Source organism: Limanda limanda, chromosome 3 (genome assembly GCF_963576545.1).
Source record: "Limanda limanda chromosome 3, fLimLim1.1, whole genome shotgun sequence".
Lineage (NCBI taxonomy): Eukaryota > Metazoa > Chordata > Actinopteri > Pleuronectiformes > Pleuronectidae > Limanda > Limanda limanda.
In genome coordinates, this window is record NC_083638.1 from 4,636,195 (window position 1) to 4,651,104 (window position 14,910).

Genomic DNA, 14,910 nt, shown 5'->3' on the forward strand with positions numbered 1-14,910 from the left:
CGGCATAAAGAATACAAATATAATTTAACTAACTTTTTTGCAATGTTTTTTGTCTCCACCAACTCCCGAGGGAAACAGAGCTCCGAAGAATCAGAAATACTTAATTGATCCCCGGGGGGGTTAAGGTTTTGTAAAGAGAAGTTTGTAAGAAATATGTGGATTTTATTACAATATACAAAAAGCTGCTGTGCTCCACCACAGACTTTGTTTGTTGCTGAGCAGGATGTTGTTGGTGAACTTTCCTATTCTAGGTTTTTGTAAAAAAAGTCTAATTTCTAATTTCTCCCTTCAGATCCTTGCCGAACAAAACTTCTTTGTATTTGGTTATTTGACTTATAATTAAGTTGTTATGAAGCTTTTTTTGAATGATCCTCAAATCAATACAAAATCAATGAGACATGGATAAAACATCAGCTCCACCAAGAAAAATGTTTTATGGATGAGGGCAGCATTTGATATAAACCCCATTAAAACACAATAAGCCAATTAACGCATTATTAAATGTTTTGGTTGTAACAAACACACACACACACACAATACAAGGCATGTGTGATAAAACCAATAAAAGCAGCAACAATAAAGCAGGGATAAGATTGAGGGCTCCGCTGAGCAGGGACCTACAGGCAGTTTTTGGTGCATTAGAATGAAGAGTTTTTATTGCTCGGGGGACAAATGAAAACTTGAATCTGTTGGAACTGATTTTCAGAATCGTCCTGTGTGATTTGTCTGCTTAAAATATCTCCGCGTAGGCTGCTGCTCTTCACTTGGTTTTTTGATTTGAGAGTTGAATGTTTCAACACAGATCTTACAAGCTATTCACCTGATTTACATTTTCAACCAAAACTTAATGATAACCTCCATCAAGAAGGCAAAAACTACAGGATGAATTTCCAAGAAACTGATATTAATCAGAGAAAGACCCATTTAGTTTTGGTGCAGATCCGTATCAGATAGTGGATCCAGGAATTTCTTTTTACAGTCTTGGACATTGTGACATTGGGCATTTTTTTGACATTTTCACTGATTTCTTAGAGAATATTTCATTAATTTTGATAAAAGAAATATTTGGTGAAGTTTATTTGAATTTAAAGTGACTAGTGGGCCTTGACAGAGATATGTTCTCCCCTCAGATTTAATGTGCATCCTTCAAGGTAAATAAAAATCCATATTCATCCTTGAAAGACCATGATCCTGCATGGAAAATACACATTTGACTCTATTCCTCTTATCATTTTGAATTTTATACTCCAAAGATTAGTAATTTGATTCCTTCACTGGAAGGCAAATTTGTTTTGATCCAGAATTCAGAAGTCTCTCCCCTCAGCTCCTGCCACCCAGGGAGCGTATTGATTACCTGCAGCCCATCACTTCACAGCAGAACGTCCTCAGAGAGCAGCCAAGCACCACTTTCCCTCTTATTCTTTAATTAGCGATACAACCCCTTGGCACTAATCTATGCGTCCCCTCTCTGTTATTCTTCAGATGTGCACCGCTTTGATTCCTCTGACCCAACCAGTGTACAGTATTTGGATTGGTGTGCGCAGCAGGAATGCTAATATGTTCCTGGAAAGGGAGACGCTGTCAGCCTGTTGGCAGACGAGAGGAGATCAAGCAGGACTTTCTTCTCTCCGTATTCACACCTGTACGCATCATCCCTCTCAAATAAATTCAGATTTATTGCCGTCCCTGAAATATCCGGAATGTAATACCCAAATTTGGCAGGTGAAGAGACCGCAGAGAGGCAGCGCTACAGAAGCAGATCCAGATTTATGTCCTTGAAAGTCCTGAAATATTTTAACAGGATGAGGGGGAGGGAGCAATGCCCCATACGCTGCTTGAGTTTGAACAATGTGGTGAGTTTAACTCAACGTTATCTCCTGTGGTTTGCCAACAAAATGAAATTACTCACTGGCTCTTAGTGATTCAGCTCACACACCTCGACACAACCTGCGTTCTGCTGGGAGCTCCACCAGTGATCACAGGTTCTGGGTTTTGCTTGAGCAGGTGTTTGTGTGAAAGAGAGGAATTAGACACGAGAACCAAATATTTTCAGCTGTGACTTTGAGCCAGTATGCCCCCCCCCCTACGATCTGTCTGAGCAGCCTTCAGAATCAGAATCAGAAGTATTTTATTGCCAAGTACGTTCACACATACAAGGAATTTGCTCTGGTTATTGGTGCAAACAATGAACATAGAAACATAAAAACGCAATAAATACAACATACATAGGAGAGCAATAAAAATTAGGAAACCAGTATATATTTACTCACTGTTTACTTCTTATTTACTCACTTTTTACCAATATTTATACAAAGTACCATTTATTTTGACATAAACATTTCTGAATAAAAATATATAAAAGATAAAAGATATAAAAAGTGAAGTAAAAAGTGAAATGCTAGATGCAAAACAGTGAACAGTGTCAGATTGCAATATGCAATGTAATGCAGTATAATATAATATGATATGATATGTGTTAATTTAACACATCCTAGAGGTGTGGGGGTGGAATAAAAGTCAGAGTCAGGTGGGGGTCCCGGGCCTTGTTGATAAGGCCAACTGCAGTCGGGAAGAAGCTGGTCTTGTGGCGGGAGGTTTTGGTCCCGTTTGATAATAAACTGCAGAGAAGGTCCTAAAAATGACTTAATCAAGTGATTTAATGTGGTACTAAAGTGAAGGTTAAGCTGCCTGGGCGTCCCATTGATGAGGACCAGGTTTGTGTATCAGTCATAAGCCAGCGTCACTACCTAGTACACTTCAAACAGGCTTAGCGCAAAGCCAATTACCATGACTTTGCACGGTGTTGATCTGGCTGTGACAAGAGGCAGAATGGGTTTAATTGCGTATTGCCGTGATGGCTAATGCTAATTTCGTAGCCTCTAGGAAAGCCAAGCCCCGAGGTAAACAAAGCAACGGGGCTAATATGTTGTTAGTGCCATCGCCATACTCCGGCAGAGCTGCTGCTAATCTTCTTACAGCGAGCAGCATGTAGTCATGCACCTTCGGGCTACGCACTCGGTTTTTTTTCCACCTCGTAGAATTAATGCACATCTGTCAGCGTTACTGTACAGCTGAAGTCTCCGGTTTAATATAAATTATCCTCTTAAGTGGATGCAACGATGAAAAGTGGAAAATGACTAAGATGACATTCAAGAATGGTTTTCTTAGTCATTTCAGTCATGTGGGATGAGTAAGTCACCGGGAAGCTGACGTCATGTAACATGTCTGGGAAACGCACGCTGTCATCGGCTGCTGTTTGAAAATCTCTCCTCATGAAGTCATCATGGTGCAAATGTGTTGTAATTCACTTCCTACAAAAAGGTTATTTTGATGGTCAAGATCTTGTTGGTTTCAGATCTTTGGAGTTTTCAGTTCGGTTTAAAATTATATTGGAGGTGAGAAAGATGTCTGGGACCCATTGACTGGACATTAAAATGGACCTGGACTCCGAATCCAGAAAGTGAAGTGAAGAATAGACAATAAAGCACCGGCCAGTGGGCGTACATCGTCCTCAGAAAGACGAAGCCCAGTGTAGGGAGCAGCAGCACAGCGATGGGTGATGATGGCAAATCAGAATCAGAATCAGAATCAGAAGGATTTTATTGCCAAGTACGTTTACACATACAAGGAATTTGCTCTGGTTATCGGTGCAAATAATGAACATAGAAACATAAAAACGCAATAAATACAACATACATAGGAGAGCAATAAAAAATAGGAAACCAGTATATATTTACTCACTGTTTACTTCTTATTTACTCACTTTTTACCAATATTTCTACAAAGCAACATTTATTTTGACATAAACATTTCTGAATACAAATATATAAAAGATAAAAGATATAAAAAGTGAAGTAAAAAGTGAAATGCTAAATGCAAAACAGTGAACAGTGTCAGATTGCAATATGCAATGTAATGCAGTATAATATAATATGATATGATATAATGTGTTAATTTAACACATCCTTGAGGTGTGGGGGTGGAGTAAAAGTCTGAGTCAGGTGGGGGGTCCCGGGCCTTGGTGGGGGTCCCAGGTGGGGGTCCCGGGCCTTGTTGATAAGGCCAACTGCAGTCGGGAAGAAGCTGGTCTTGTGGCTTCTCTGAGTGCATGTACAGTATATAATGTACAGCAGGTAAATATAATAAACCTCCATATTGATACAGGTAACTACAAAGCAAATCTTTATTTTGAACATTTCTGAATAAACTGTGAACAAACAGATTAATGATGCAAGAACAGAACTCTTATTGGTAAACAAAAATGCACATGATGCACACGCATGAAATCTCTCCTGATTTGCACTGACAGGTCAGCAGAGGAAGTGTGTGTGTCTGTCTGTGTGTGTGTGTGTGTGTGTGTGTGTGTGTGTGTGTGTGTGTGGTGAGGGCAGCTCAGTTTCATATCTGTGGAGGCCTGCAGGAATGTTCCCGGCCTTTGAAGAGTCTGCTGTCTGTGCTCAACAAATATCAGGTCCAGAATGAAGGGAATGTGGCTTCACAAGGCTCCATCCAGCCCTGTTTTATTAAGGGATCCCGTTCTCTTTTTCATCCTGCTGCCTCTGTTGTTGTGGGGGGGGTTCGAGGAGAGCACATCCATACTGATGAGGTGAGCTGGACTCCAGGCTGGAGCTCAAAGAGACATTCTCCTTCAGTCAAAACACAAACCAGGCCGACTCAGTCCAGGACGATGGAATCACAATGAGGCTGTGGTTTGTGGCTGGAATGTGAGTTCTTTTTTTATTTTTTTATCGGGGAAATTCACTGAATTCTTCTCAAGACACACGGCTCCACATCGAAAAGACGGATATAAACACACCTGAGGACAATGTAGACAATGAGTTGGACTAAATCTGCTGGAGAAATGATAACAGATGAGGGAGGACAGAGTTAATGAATGAATGATAAAAACCCATCAGCCCAGTGTAGTGTCCACGGTTCATGTTTGATTACTAATTACCGTCGTTTCTATTGGTGTCATTAGTCTGATAATTGGCTCCTAAATCACAATTAAAATGACCCATTGTGTAATTAATGTGATAAGAACCTAAATTATTGTTTCATTTTGTCCCAGTGATGATTGAAATAGAATCTGGATTTTTTTTTTTAACTGAGGCGACATCCCACGTAAAACGAGTCTTACAAATTTTTAAAATGGAATTGAAAGGATTCAAATGAGGTAAAAAAGGCAATTAAGCAGTTGTATATGCTGTTGAGATATAAAAGAAACCTGACCAGTGATGTTTTGTTGGGTAGATGTTGGAATGGTATCAATTCAGAGGGGAATAGTTTGAATAGAGAACATGAATGGCTGTAATATTCTGGTTTTACTACCAGCGACACCAGTTTGAATGAACGTTCACATCATTTAAACATTATATTGTTGGAGGTGAAGGCTGCAAAACCATCCTTTCAGCTCCTTCAATTCCATTTCTGGAGAGACCAGTAAGGCCTCCACCTCTTTTTCTTCTTCTTTTGTTAAATTCTTCCTCAACTTCCTGCAGGAGAAAATCTGAATTAAACCAAATCATGTTTCAGTTTCATCCGGACTGAGACCACCGCTGCTGGTCGGACCTAAATTCTGGTTTGTTGGTCCAGACTATGATCCGAGGCTCCTGTCACACCGGTTGTTTTGGTTCAGAACAATATAAAAAAGGTAGAAGTGAAATCATCACGTGTGAGTGACTGCAGGCAGCCCCCCCCATCAGGAAAAACTGGAAAGAAGTACAAACTGTGTGTACTTTAAACTCCTCTGAACTGCAGTAACTCCACCAAACCAGCACCCTGGAATATTTGCATATTTGCACCAGCAACATAATAAGCATATTTGAATATTTGCACTACTGCACAAATTGAACATTCATCTGTAAAGATGTATATTTTATTTTCTATTTTACATTTTTTTATATTCTATTTCATTGTAATTCTATTTTATTCTTTTTTATTCTATTTTATACTATTTCTATTTTAATTTTATTTTTTTGGGTTGAAATTACTGAGCATTGCTTAAAGAGAGTGTGTGACCCAAGCATTTCTTTGACAGTGACTGCTTCATGTTATCTCTGTTCATTTGACAATAAAAAAATCTTGAATCTTGAATCTATAGTGTTTTTTAAAGACTTTGAAATGAACAATATGCAAAATATTAGACAAAGCCTGTGTTTTATCTGTAAAACTATACTCATGTTTTTAAGAAAGACTTTTCTGCTGATGCTTCAACAATGTATGATGTCTACCTGCAAGTTTATACTAAAAATGATTTCAAATAATATCTAACATGAGCTCTGTCATTTAATGAGAGAGACAGGATGCAGTGGCTGGGACGGATGAAATCTAACTGTAACCTGAAAAGTTTATTGACCTTCAGGATGAATGGAGCTCCCTCACACGTTTCCTCCTCCATTCTCTCCTCCTCTCCTCTCCTCTCTCCCTCCCTCCCTCCCTCCCTCCCTCCAGCATTGCATTACTAACTCCTGGATCCTGACTCAGCGTCTCACCGGCCCAGACACCGATATTGAGTGCTTTTTATCGTAGCCGCACTTTTTCCTCGTTTGAAACAATATAGCCTGACTGTTGCTATTGATTTTAGTGGATTGTGCTCTGGTAAGCACTCCTTCAAGCCCCGGCTGCTATATTAAGCAATCGTTTCCCACAATAGATGACACTCCTCCTCTGCCTCCCACAGCAATTTGGTTGGCTCTAATGGTCCGGGCATTACTCAAACTCCACATTGATTGCACGGTGGAGGGTTTTAAAAAGGAGCGGTCGAAGTTTCTGTCAATGGGGCTGTCACAAATGAGCCTGTTTTCAGATCCGCAGAAATGTTTTCCTGTGGCCGTGCTTCGCCCTGACAGCTCAAGCTGCTCGTGCCATTAAGCGATATTCACACACGCTGCGATGTGGACGTGAGCGCTCTGCACGATGAAACCCGATCGGCCACTAGGAAGAATCCCGGACGTGAAATGAAACCTTGAAACTTTCCATGGGAAGTAAATTTCGGGAATTTGGGGAATTTTGAAAAAAATAAATAAACTGAGCAAATTAAACGCTGAGCAATAAAAACATAATTCAAAATTCTATTTTAAAGATGTATGGAACGTTGAGTTTCAACCCTCCACTGTGCATTCTTCCATCACATGCACAGATAACTCCCAGCATGCTTCACTCTACAGCAGGGCTACTGAGGCCTGCTGTAGTGTGCAGGACTAGTCAGGTAAGTTTCCATGATATTACTGGGGAAAATATATTAGCATGCTGAGTGAGGATTGTTCATCTGTTCATCTAGCCTATTTCCATTCATTTATCCATCAATTGTAAAATATGTTTACAGACGATTCCAATTGGTTGGCTAACTATTTATATCTCTGGCATTGCATTAGTGTTTTTTTACAAACTTTTTTCTCATCTTATTCTACAGAACAATGCCACGTGCACTCTCTCATGTGTGGAGACATTTCACCCCATCCAATGTAGAAGGAAAGGCTGTGTACATTTGCAAATACTGTGCAAAGACCTATGTTAAGAATGACACAACGATGCAGAAGCATATAGTCAAGTGCCCAAAGTTTCCTCAGGGCTCAAATCAGCCTATGACAAAACAAAATGTTTATATTTATGTCTGTATATGACAAGGTAAACACAGTTAGTATAAATTACCCACAACATTTCCAGTTTATTCCCGTTAATTCCCGTTAATTCCCATGGAAAGTTTCCAACTTTGAATATTCCCGGAATTTTGCAACCCTAGTTGCGATTGATTCCGATGTCCCAGCATTTATTTGCATGCCTTTGGTTCTAATGTGATGTGACTCCGTTTCCCTGCCAGGCACCGAGGCTCTGACCCTCTGAAGTCTGTCTCTTTAAATCTCCGAGGCCTCGGGAGTTCAGCTGCAAATGATTCCAGACGCCGGAGCTGCTTTTCACATCAGCTGTGGCGGCGCATTGGAGTCCCACTCCCGCTATATCTGCTATCTCCTCCCCGTGTCACTGAGCGTCAATAAATCAGAACGCTCTGCCGGCAGAGCGGGGGGGGAATAACATGCCCTGTAGTCACGCACATTTAAATATACAAGGGTCCGCGTTGTTGCTGATTGGGCCACACATCACAGCCTGGTGCACCCCCCAGGACCGTGGAAGGAAACGGCTGCAGTGCCGGATCACTTAAGTGGGGAAGCCATTGAGCATGTTACCCAGCGATGAAATCTCATTGGCTGCACACCACAGACAGAGGAGCAGGTTGTGTGAGAGTGTGTGTATGTGTGTGTGTGTGTGTCTTTTTCTTTCACGGAGCAGTGTGTGTGAAATTTGGGAATTTCGCACTGCTGGCTCATAGTGTGTGTGTGTGGTTGTGCGTGCAAAATGCCACTCATAGGTTGCCAGGGTGTGTTTAGGATATGATACGTCCATTTCATTGTTGTGTAGATTTCTTTCTTTATTTTGGGCTGCAACTATAACAATTTAAATTATTGATTCAATTGCTGATTATTTTGTCATTTAATTGGTTGAGAGCCACAGGTGAAGTGTTCAGATCTCTTGTTCTGTGCCTCAGTCTGAGACCTGCAGTTATTTAAACGAGTCATAGAACAAAGAGAAGCTGTAATTATTCACATTTAAGAAGCTGGATCCACAGAATATTTCTTAAAGTGACTTAAACTGTCAGTTTTCTGTATTTTAATCATAAGACTCTTGCACATATTCGTATTTCTTGTTTTGTAGAAGAGAATTTTTTCCGAAAACTTAAAAAATATTCAGTTTAATGTCATTGAAGATGAAGAAATCTAACATTTAACATGCGTCCAATTAATTCTTGGCGTTTTTAATGTATTGTGAAATTATTTAAATCATTATTCCGTTATCAAAATAGCAGGCAATCAAATAATTGAATAACCCCTCCACCCAAAGCACTGACTGCTGTCTGGGTAATTATAGGCTGGATATAATTACCAGGGTCTGTTGTTGCAGGTCGTTCTCCGTCTCTCCATCTCTCTTCCTGTTGGCTCTCAACGAGATGAACGTCAAATCAACGGGACACATTGTGAAAAGTGTTTTGTGCTCATCACTTTTGTCCTTTGTGTTTCAGATGCACAGTGAGCCGCCTCCCCCTGATGTGTTGTACAGGAGGGTTGACTCACACCAGGGTGGGGGGGGTGGGGGTGTGAATATTACAGTTGGTGCATGTAAAAGGCGTCGGCTGCCCACCCAGCTGTCTGTCGACATCTCTGAGGGGACAACTGTCAGATTAAGAGCACTAGCTTTGTGTCAATAGATCGCAATCTGCCTCCTGGCCTCGATTATATTGCCTCTCATCCTCCACACACACACACACACACACACACACACACACACACACCCCTCACTGCCGCCCGCCCCCAGTGTGGAGAGGAGTATTAGCTGTGAGCCTCATCATGTATTCAGAGCTGTAATGGCTTCTCCGCGCCTGCACTGCATTGATTAGCAGCGAGGACCGAGGGGAAGCTACATGTTGGCTCAGGCTTTATGAACGCTGCCATGATGGATGTCGGGCCCGAGTGTCATTAGTGCTGTTGTGCTGTGAATTCAGCGGTAGATTGCCAGAAAATCCTCTTAGCGTGGCTTGATATCCTGTTAGCGCAGCCGTGGCATGGGACACGTGCACATGTGCAGCGAAGACTCATTTGCTAATGGAAAATAGTGTGTGTTAAGATACATTTATTTGTCCCAAACACACGCACAGACATGCACAAGCACACTCATGCAAGGAGGGAAATTTAACCACTGCTTTTAACCCATCTGGTGCAGGACACACAGAGCAGTGAGCAGCCATGTACGGCGCCCGGGGAGCAGATGTTGGGGGAGTAAGGTGCCTTGCTCAGGGGCACTAGACAGGGTAGAGAGAATCCTCTTGGATTTTTGGACAGATCAATCCAGGTTCGTCTTTTTATTGTTTCTCCGTGGAGTCGAACCAGAGACCAACCAGAGACCTTTTCTGCCCATAGTCCAAGTTTCTGCCACTAGTCCACCGCCTCTCCCAACAACTTGGTTAGAGATGCCACGAAGTAGGTGGCATTGCCTTAACCGTATATGTGTTGAAGACCACAATAGTCCAGGCAAAGTAGCGTTTTACGACCGACTAATTGTAAAATAATTTTTTTCAGCATAGATCATTTCTATGAGGTGTCCAGAACAACATACTAAAAGTCCTAAGAAATCCTAGTTGAGGAAATATGTTTAATTCTCATCAATGTGTGCCAATAAGGCCCGGCAACAATACACCCCAAAAAGACAATTTTTTTCCTTTACTCCAATCAAAATAAAACTTTACACAATGAAAGTAACCATGAAACGTAACATTTTTTGTATTACAAGTTTCTTTTGAAATGAATTTGACAAGCACATGAGCTCCACACTTATTGAATATGTCCTAATTTGCATAGGCAAACACCATTCATATGTATTACAAATACAAATTTTGGAGCCAAATTTTTTGGCTCCAAAATGGGTTACTTTGCCTGGACTACAAGGGCCTCTTCCATCCTTGTCAAGGGGAGTGCTAACCTTCTCTCCTTTCATACAATGTGTGTGTATGTGTATGTGTATGTGTATGTGTGTGTGTGTGTGTGTGTGTGGGTTATTACGTTTTTTCCCTCTCTTTTTTATTCCCTGTTTTTGTCGTTTTTAACAGAAACTATCTTTGGTGTAATATGTGCTGGTGTGGTCTCTTTCAGTTCACATGAGGACTGGGAACATATACATTGCCTTTACTCCTCCACTCTGTCACACATGGCCGGTCCCTCTGGGCCCCCCCCCCCCTCTGCCAGCCAAGGTTTATTATCTCTTTGACAGGAGGGCTGGTGGAAGGCTTCTGAACAGCCCATAAATTGTCATGCAGGCTGCAGTGTGATGCCCACCACTTTCATTCCCCCGGCAGCCTGGCATGTAACCCCGGTGCCAGCCCATCACACAGCCATTTGCAGATCCAAGCTGAAACCAGGGCAGTGCAGTGCAGTTAGCGGCGTGGATGATTTACATAGCGGCAGAGCTCATTTTCATAATGTTTCCTTTATTATCGGAGGAAGAAATTAACCCAGGAATATATTTACATACCAGTCGCCAATGGTAACAGCTTGCTAATTGCCTGTTAGATGATTAATAAGCTTACAGCAGATGCTAATGAATCGAGCACTCTTTGTTTCAAAGGTGCTCATGTGGCAGGGCTTCTGTTTTGTTTTTTTTGCAGCTTAATTACAGCCATAATTATGTACTTGTTGCATCTGCTTTGAAGCAAATACAATCAAATAATGGAAACGATATATATCTGAGTGAGCGGATGGCTAATTGTGGTAGAGTGTTGTCGCAGAGCACTAAACCAAAGACGTATTCCCTGACATCGGTTTAATTGAGGACGCCTTCTCCAGACGAAGCTCATTAATACAGATTGACACGGTGTTGTTGTCTCTGTTCGACACAGAGAGAACTCTGCTTCACTTCCTAATGAGTAAGTTGGGATTTGTTTAGTTTGCATCTTGAGCTTGTGTTTCACTTTCAGCAACAGACACATCGTGGTGCTTCCCGCTGGCTCTGCTTGTCCCCAGACGTTTCCTCTAGCGCCACCATGAGGTCGACATTCATGGTTTTGAATGAATTCTTTCAACGGCTGTCGGGTGGATTGTCATGAAATTTGATATAAAAATTTAGAGGAATTACTTTTAACACTTTGGTGATTCCCACATGTTTTCTCTTGCGCCACCACCAGGTCAAACAAATTATTTAACGAATAAATATCTGTAAAAAAGAATGACATTTTCAACTTTGTGTTAAATGCTAATTTGCTTTAAATGCTTATGCTCACATCTTTGTTTAGTCTGTTAGCATGGTAGCATTTGCTATTAAGAGCATGTTCACCATCTTAGTTTTGTCTGATAGCAAGCTAACATTAGCTAATTAGCATTAAACACCATGTTCAAACATCAGTTTAGTAATATATTGCAGCCCAACTCTTGATAATTAGCATTAAACACCACATTCACCATCTTATTATAGTCAGTTTGCATTCTAATATTTGATCAAATGAAATTGAAAACAGTTTCGCGTGACCTGCAGCATTAGCATCCTTATCATTATGATTCTGTTAATCGGGGAATCAGGTCAAATTAAAATAATGTTCCACCCCCCCACACCTTCACCTTTGTGATTATCTGTTAGAAAAACTACTAGATTGACTTTTAACTGCAATTTACTGAATTCACATTTGATCATTTGAAAAGCAGATTGTGGTTAATAAAAGGAAGCAGCATTTTAACGCTGTACTCATTCAGACTTCTTCACATTACAACACATAGTTAATTGCCGAATGTGTTATTGGTAAGTAGCTAATGGATTCCGATCTCTTTCACCAGTATTCTCCGCTCTTTAATGGAATTTGGAAGCATTGTGCCCACTGTGATCCATTCATAAGAGATAATCTCGCTTTAATCATGTTACAAATAATCAGATGCATTTAATTTTACATGCCCCTTGTGTGTGTGTTTTTGTGTGTGCAGAGAAACATTCAAACCTGATACAACCACAGACATGTATCAAATCCTGTCTATTCTTTGCTGCAGTATTATCATACCCATCCTAACAGACAGATAAGCTTTGGTTTATGGAATAAAAGGCGAACTCACCGCTTGTGATGCGGAACAGAATAAATCCCTTTTCAAATCCGTTGTTTTGCATCAGATATTATTTCAAATATTCCTTGTGCTGTTTTAGAATCTTGAGCTTGAGAAGCCCCCCCCATCTCTGTCACACACACACACACACACACAAACACACACACACACACACAAACCTGCACAATCTCTTTCCTATTTTACAATGAAACATGCTCATTGCCCATGTTACAAATTTTGAAAGAAAAATATATCCCTAATCCCTCTCTCTCTCTCTCTCTCTCTCTCTCTGTCTCTCTCTCTCTCTCTCTCTTTTTTCCTGGGCTTAAGTTTGCTGTTTAATAAATGGCTGTGATTTAATTGCACCACGGCACACTGCTCTCAGCGCAGCGAGTGATTAGCACGACAACGTCTTCTAAAACCCTGTGCTGCTGTTTATTTAATTGTCCCTATGATGCCGCGGCTATGCTCTATTTATTTTGCTGCTTAACTAAAACAAAAGGCAAGGTTCAACTTTAGTTGAGGCTCATGCAATATTGAGCAGAGTGGAAGACTGCACCGCACTCTAGAGATGTTTCTCCCGAACACGCTGCACGGAGCCGGGCGAGTGTAGTTCTGTTTGTGCGCGTGCGAGTGTTCACTTGTGTTTCGCTCACTGCGCCAAGCCTGCGAATGACACAACTTTCAGTCTATGAATAATTTCCTGCGTTTATGCTTTCTTTGCCCCCTGAGTTGCTATTTTTTCCCTCCTGGCTCTTTTCCATTTCCGATGCAGATTCTCTCTCCTCCGTCTCCCACATTTGTTTCCCTTTTACCTCGATGATCACTCGTAATCATAACTAAAACATTGGAAAGCTTCTTTTTTTCTCTAAAATTTGTTTTGCTATTTACCATAAAAAACATTCTTGTGCTGGTCACATAATGTTATGAAAATAAAAACACAGAAACTTTTGCCAGTGTTATTGAAAGAAGCAGAAGAGTTAAAGAGACATTTGACCCCAAAAGTAGCTTTTTAGTGGAAAGATGTAAATCGACGCGATTCCTGTGTAAATCAAAAATTCTTCAGACCTGCCAGACAACTTCCAGTCCGACTGGAGTTATGTCGACCAGATGTTACCGCAGATGCATCATATTTTGACAAGTTGCCAGGCAGGAGTCGCTCACGTCACTAAAAAAGTTGAACCCTTTCCAGTTAAGGAAAAGCACATGTTGTACAACTACCTCTGAACTTTGTAACAAATAAAATGATAAGACAGGTTGTAAAACAAGAAGCCTGATGAGCATCCATGATAAAATGATTTCAAACCAAAAGTGTGCGACAAACAATGGTTTTAATGATGTGTCATTGCACAGTAAAACTGTGAGTGTGCAAAATTATGGGAAGTACAGTTGGTCAAAGTTGCACCAGTAGATTGGGCTGTAAACTGTTACAGACAGTTCAGGTTGTAATTCTCAGTTTCATTGGTCATCGAGAGCAGTTTTATAGACGGAGAACATTTCTTATCAAGATAACTGGAACTATACGACTTTATTATGTGACTTTAATTTACAGAACGTCCATGTTCGTCCCTTTTAATGTGTGTTAACTGAAAAAGAAACTTCCGTACTTTCTATATTGCTTGGAAAGGCTAAATTCTGCTCTCAACACAATCATATTAGCTCAATGTTTGGATTTTATGTCAGTGTTGTTTCAAAGACTTCGGGGAGCCCCAACGCAAAAGTGCCCACCATCAAACAGCCCCCGAGAAACACACGACACGTGATAGATATTCTCATCCTCTACCGAACCTATGAAATTATGAGGCTTTTGGCAGAAAGTTAAGGCTTCTACGTATCCGTTTCGCGGAGAGGGACGCACGGAGACCAGGGACTCTTTTTGATTTATGCTTTTCCGACGACCGTCCGTCTGAGAACAATTCACCGCTACACGGAGCTAGCTAGCTTCCCCCCAGCTTCCACACACAGTCAGCAGGGACTCCCAACACTAACTACTATCCAGTGTTTGCTTCTAACCTGACAGTATTGTAGAAACGGTGTCAAGACAGAAGTGGAATTAAAGTCGTGACAGCGGGTTTATGCACTGTTACCACCGCAGTTAGCAAGCTTGCTAGCCCGCTAGCCTAGCCCGCTAGCGCCGTTTTGAAAGCTCGTTATAACCATATGTGACCGTGCACACATGCCGTCAGTGCTCTAACGAGCCACCGGTAGCAGGACAACTCCGCTGGCTTAACACACACGTCACATTATCGTAGAATCGTAGTTGTGTTTGTGGTTATTGTGA

The 14,910-nt window shown here is 41.2% G+C and overlaps 2 non-coding genes across 2 annotated transcripts; both read right to left on the minus strand.

The window, feature by feature from the left end:
• Window positions 1-10,005: 10,005 nt before the first annotated feature.
• On the minus strand, window positions 10,006-10,079 carry LOC132999242 (U6atac minor spliceosomal RNA). Its single transcript, XR_009678108.1, has one exon. It is a non-coding gene; the product is annotated as a U6atac minor spliceosomal RNA (small nuclear RNA).
• A 356-nt stretch (window positions 10,080-10,435) lies between these two features.
• Window positions 10,436-10,552, minus strand: LOC132999241 (U6atac minor spliceosomal RNA). The gene has a single exon (XR_009678107.1). It is a non-coding gene; the product is annotated as a U6atac minor spliceosomal RNA (small nuclear RNA).
• Window positions 10,553-14,910: the final 4,358 nt, after the last annotated feature.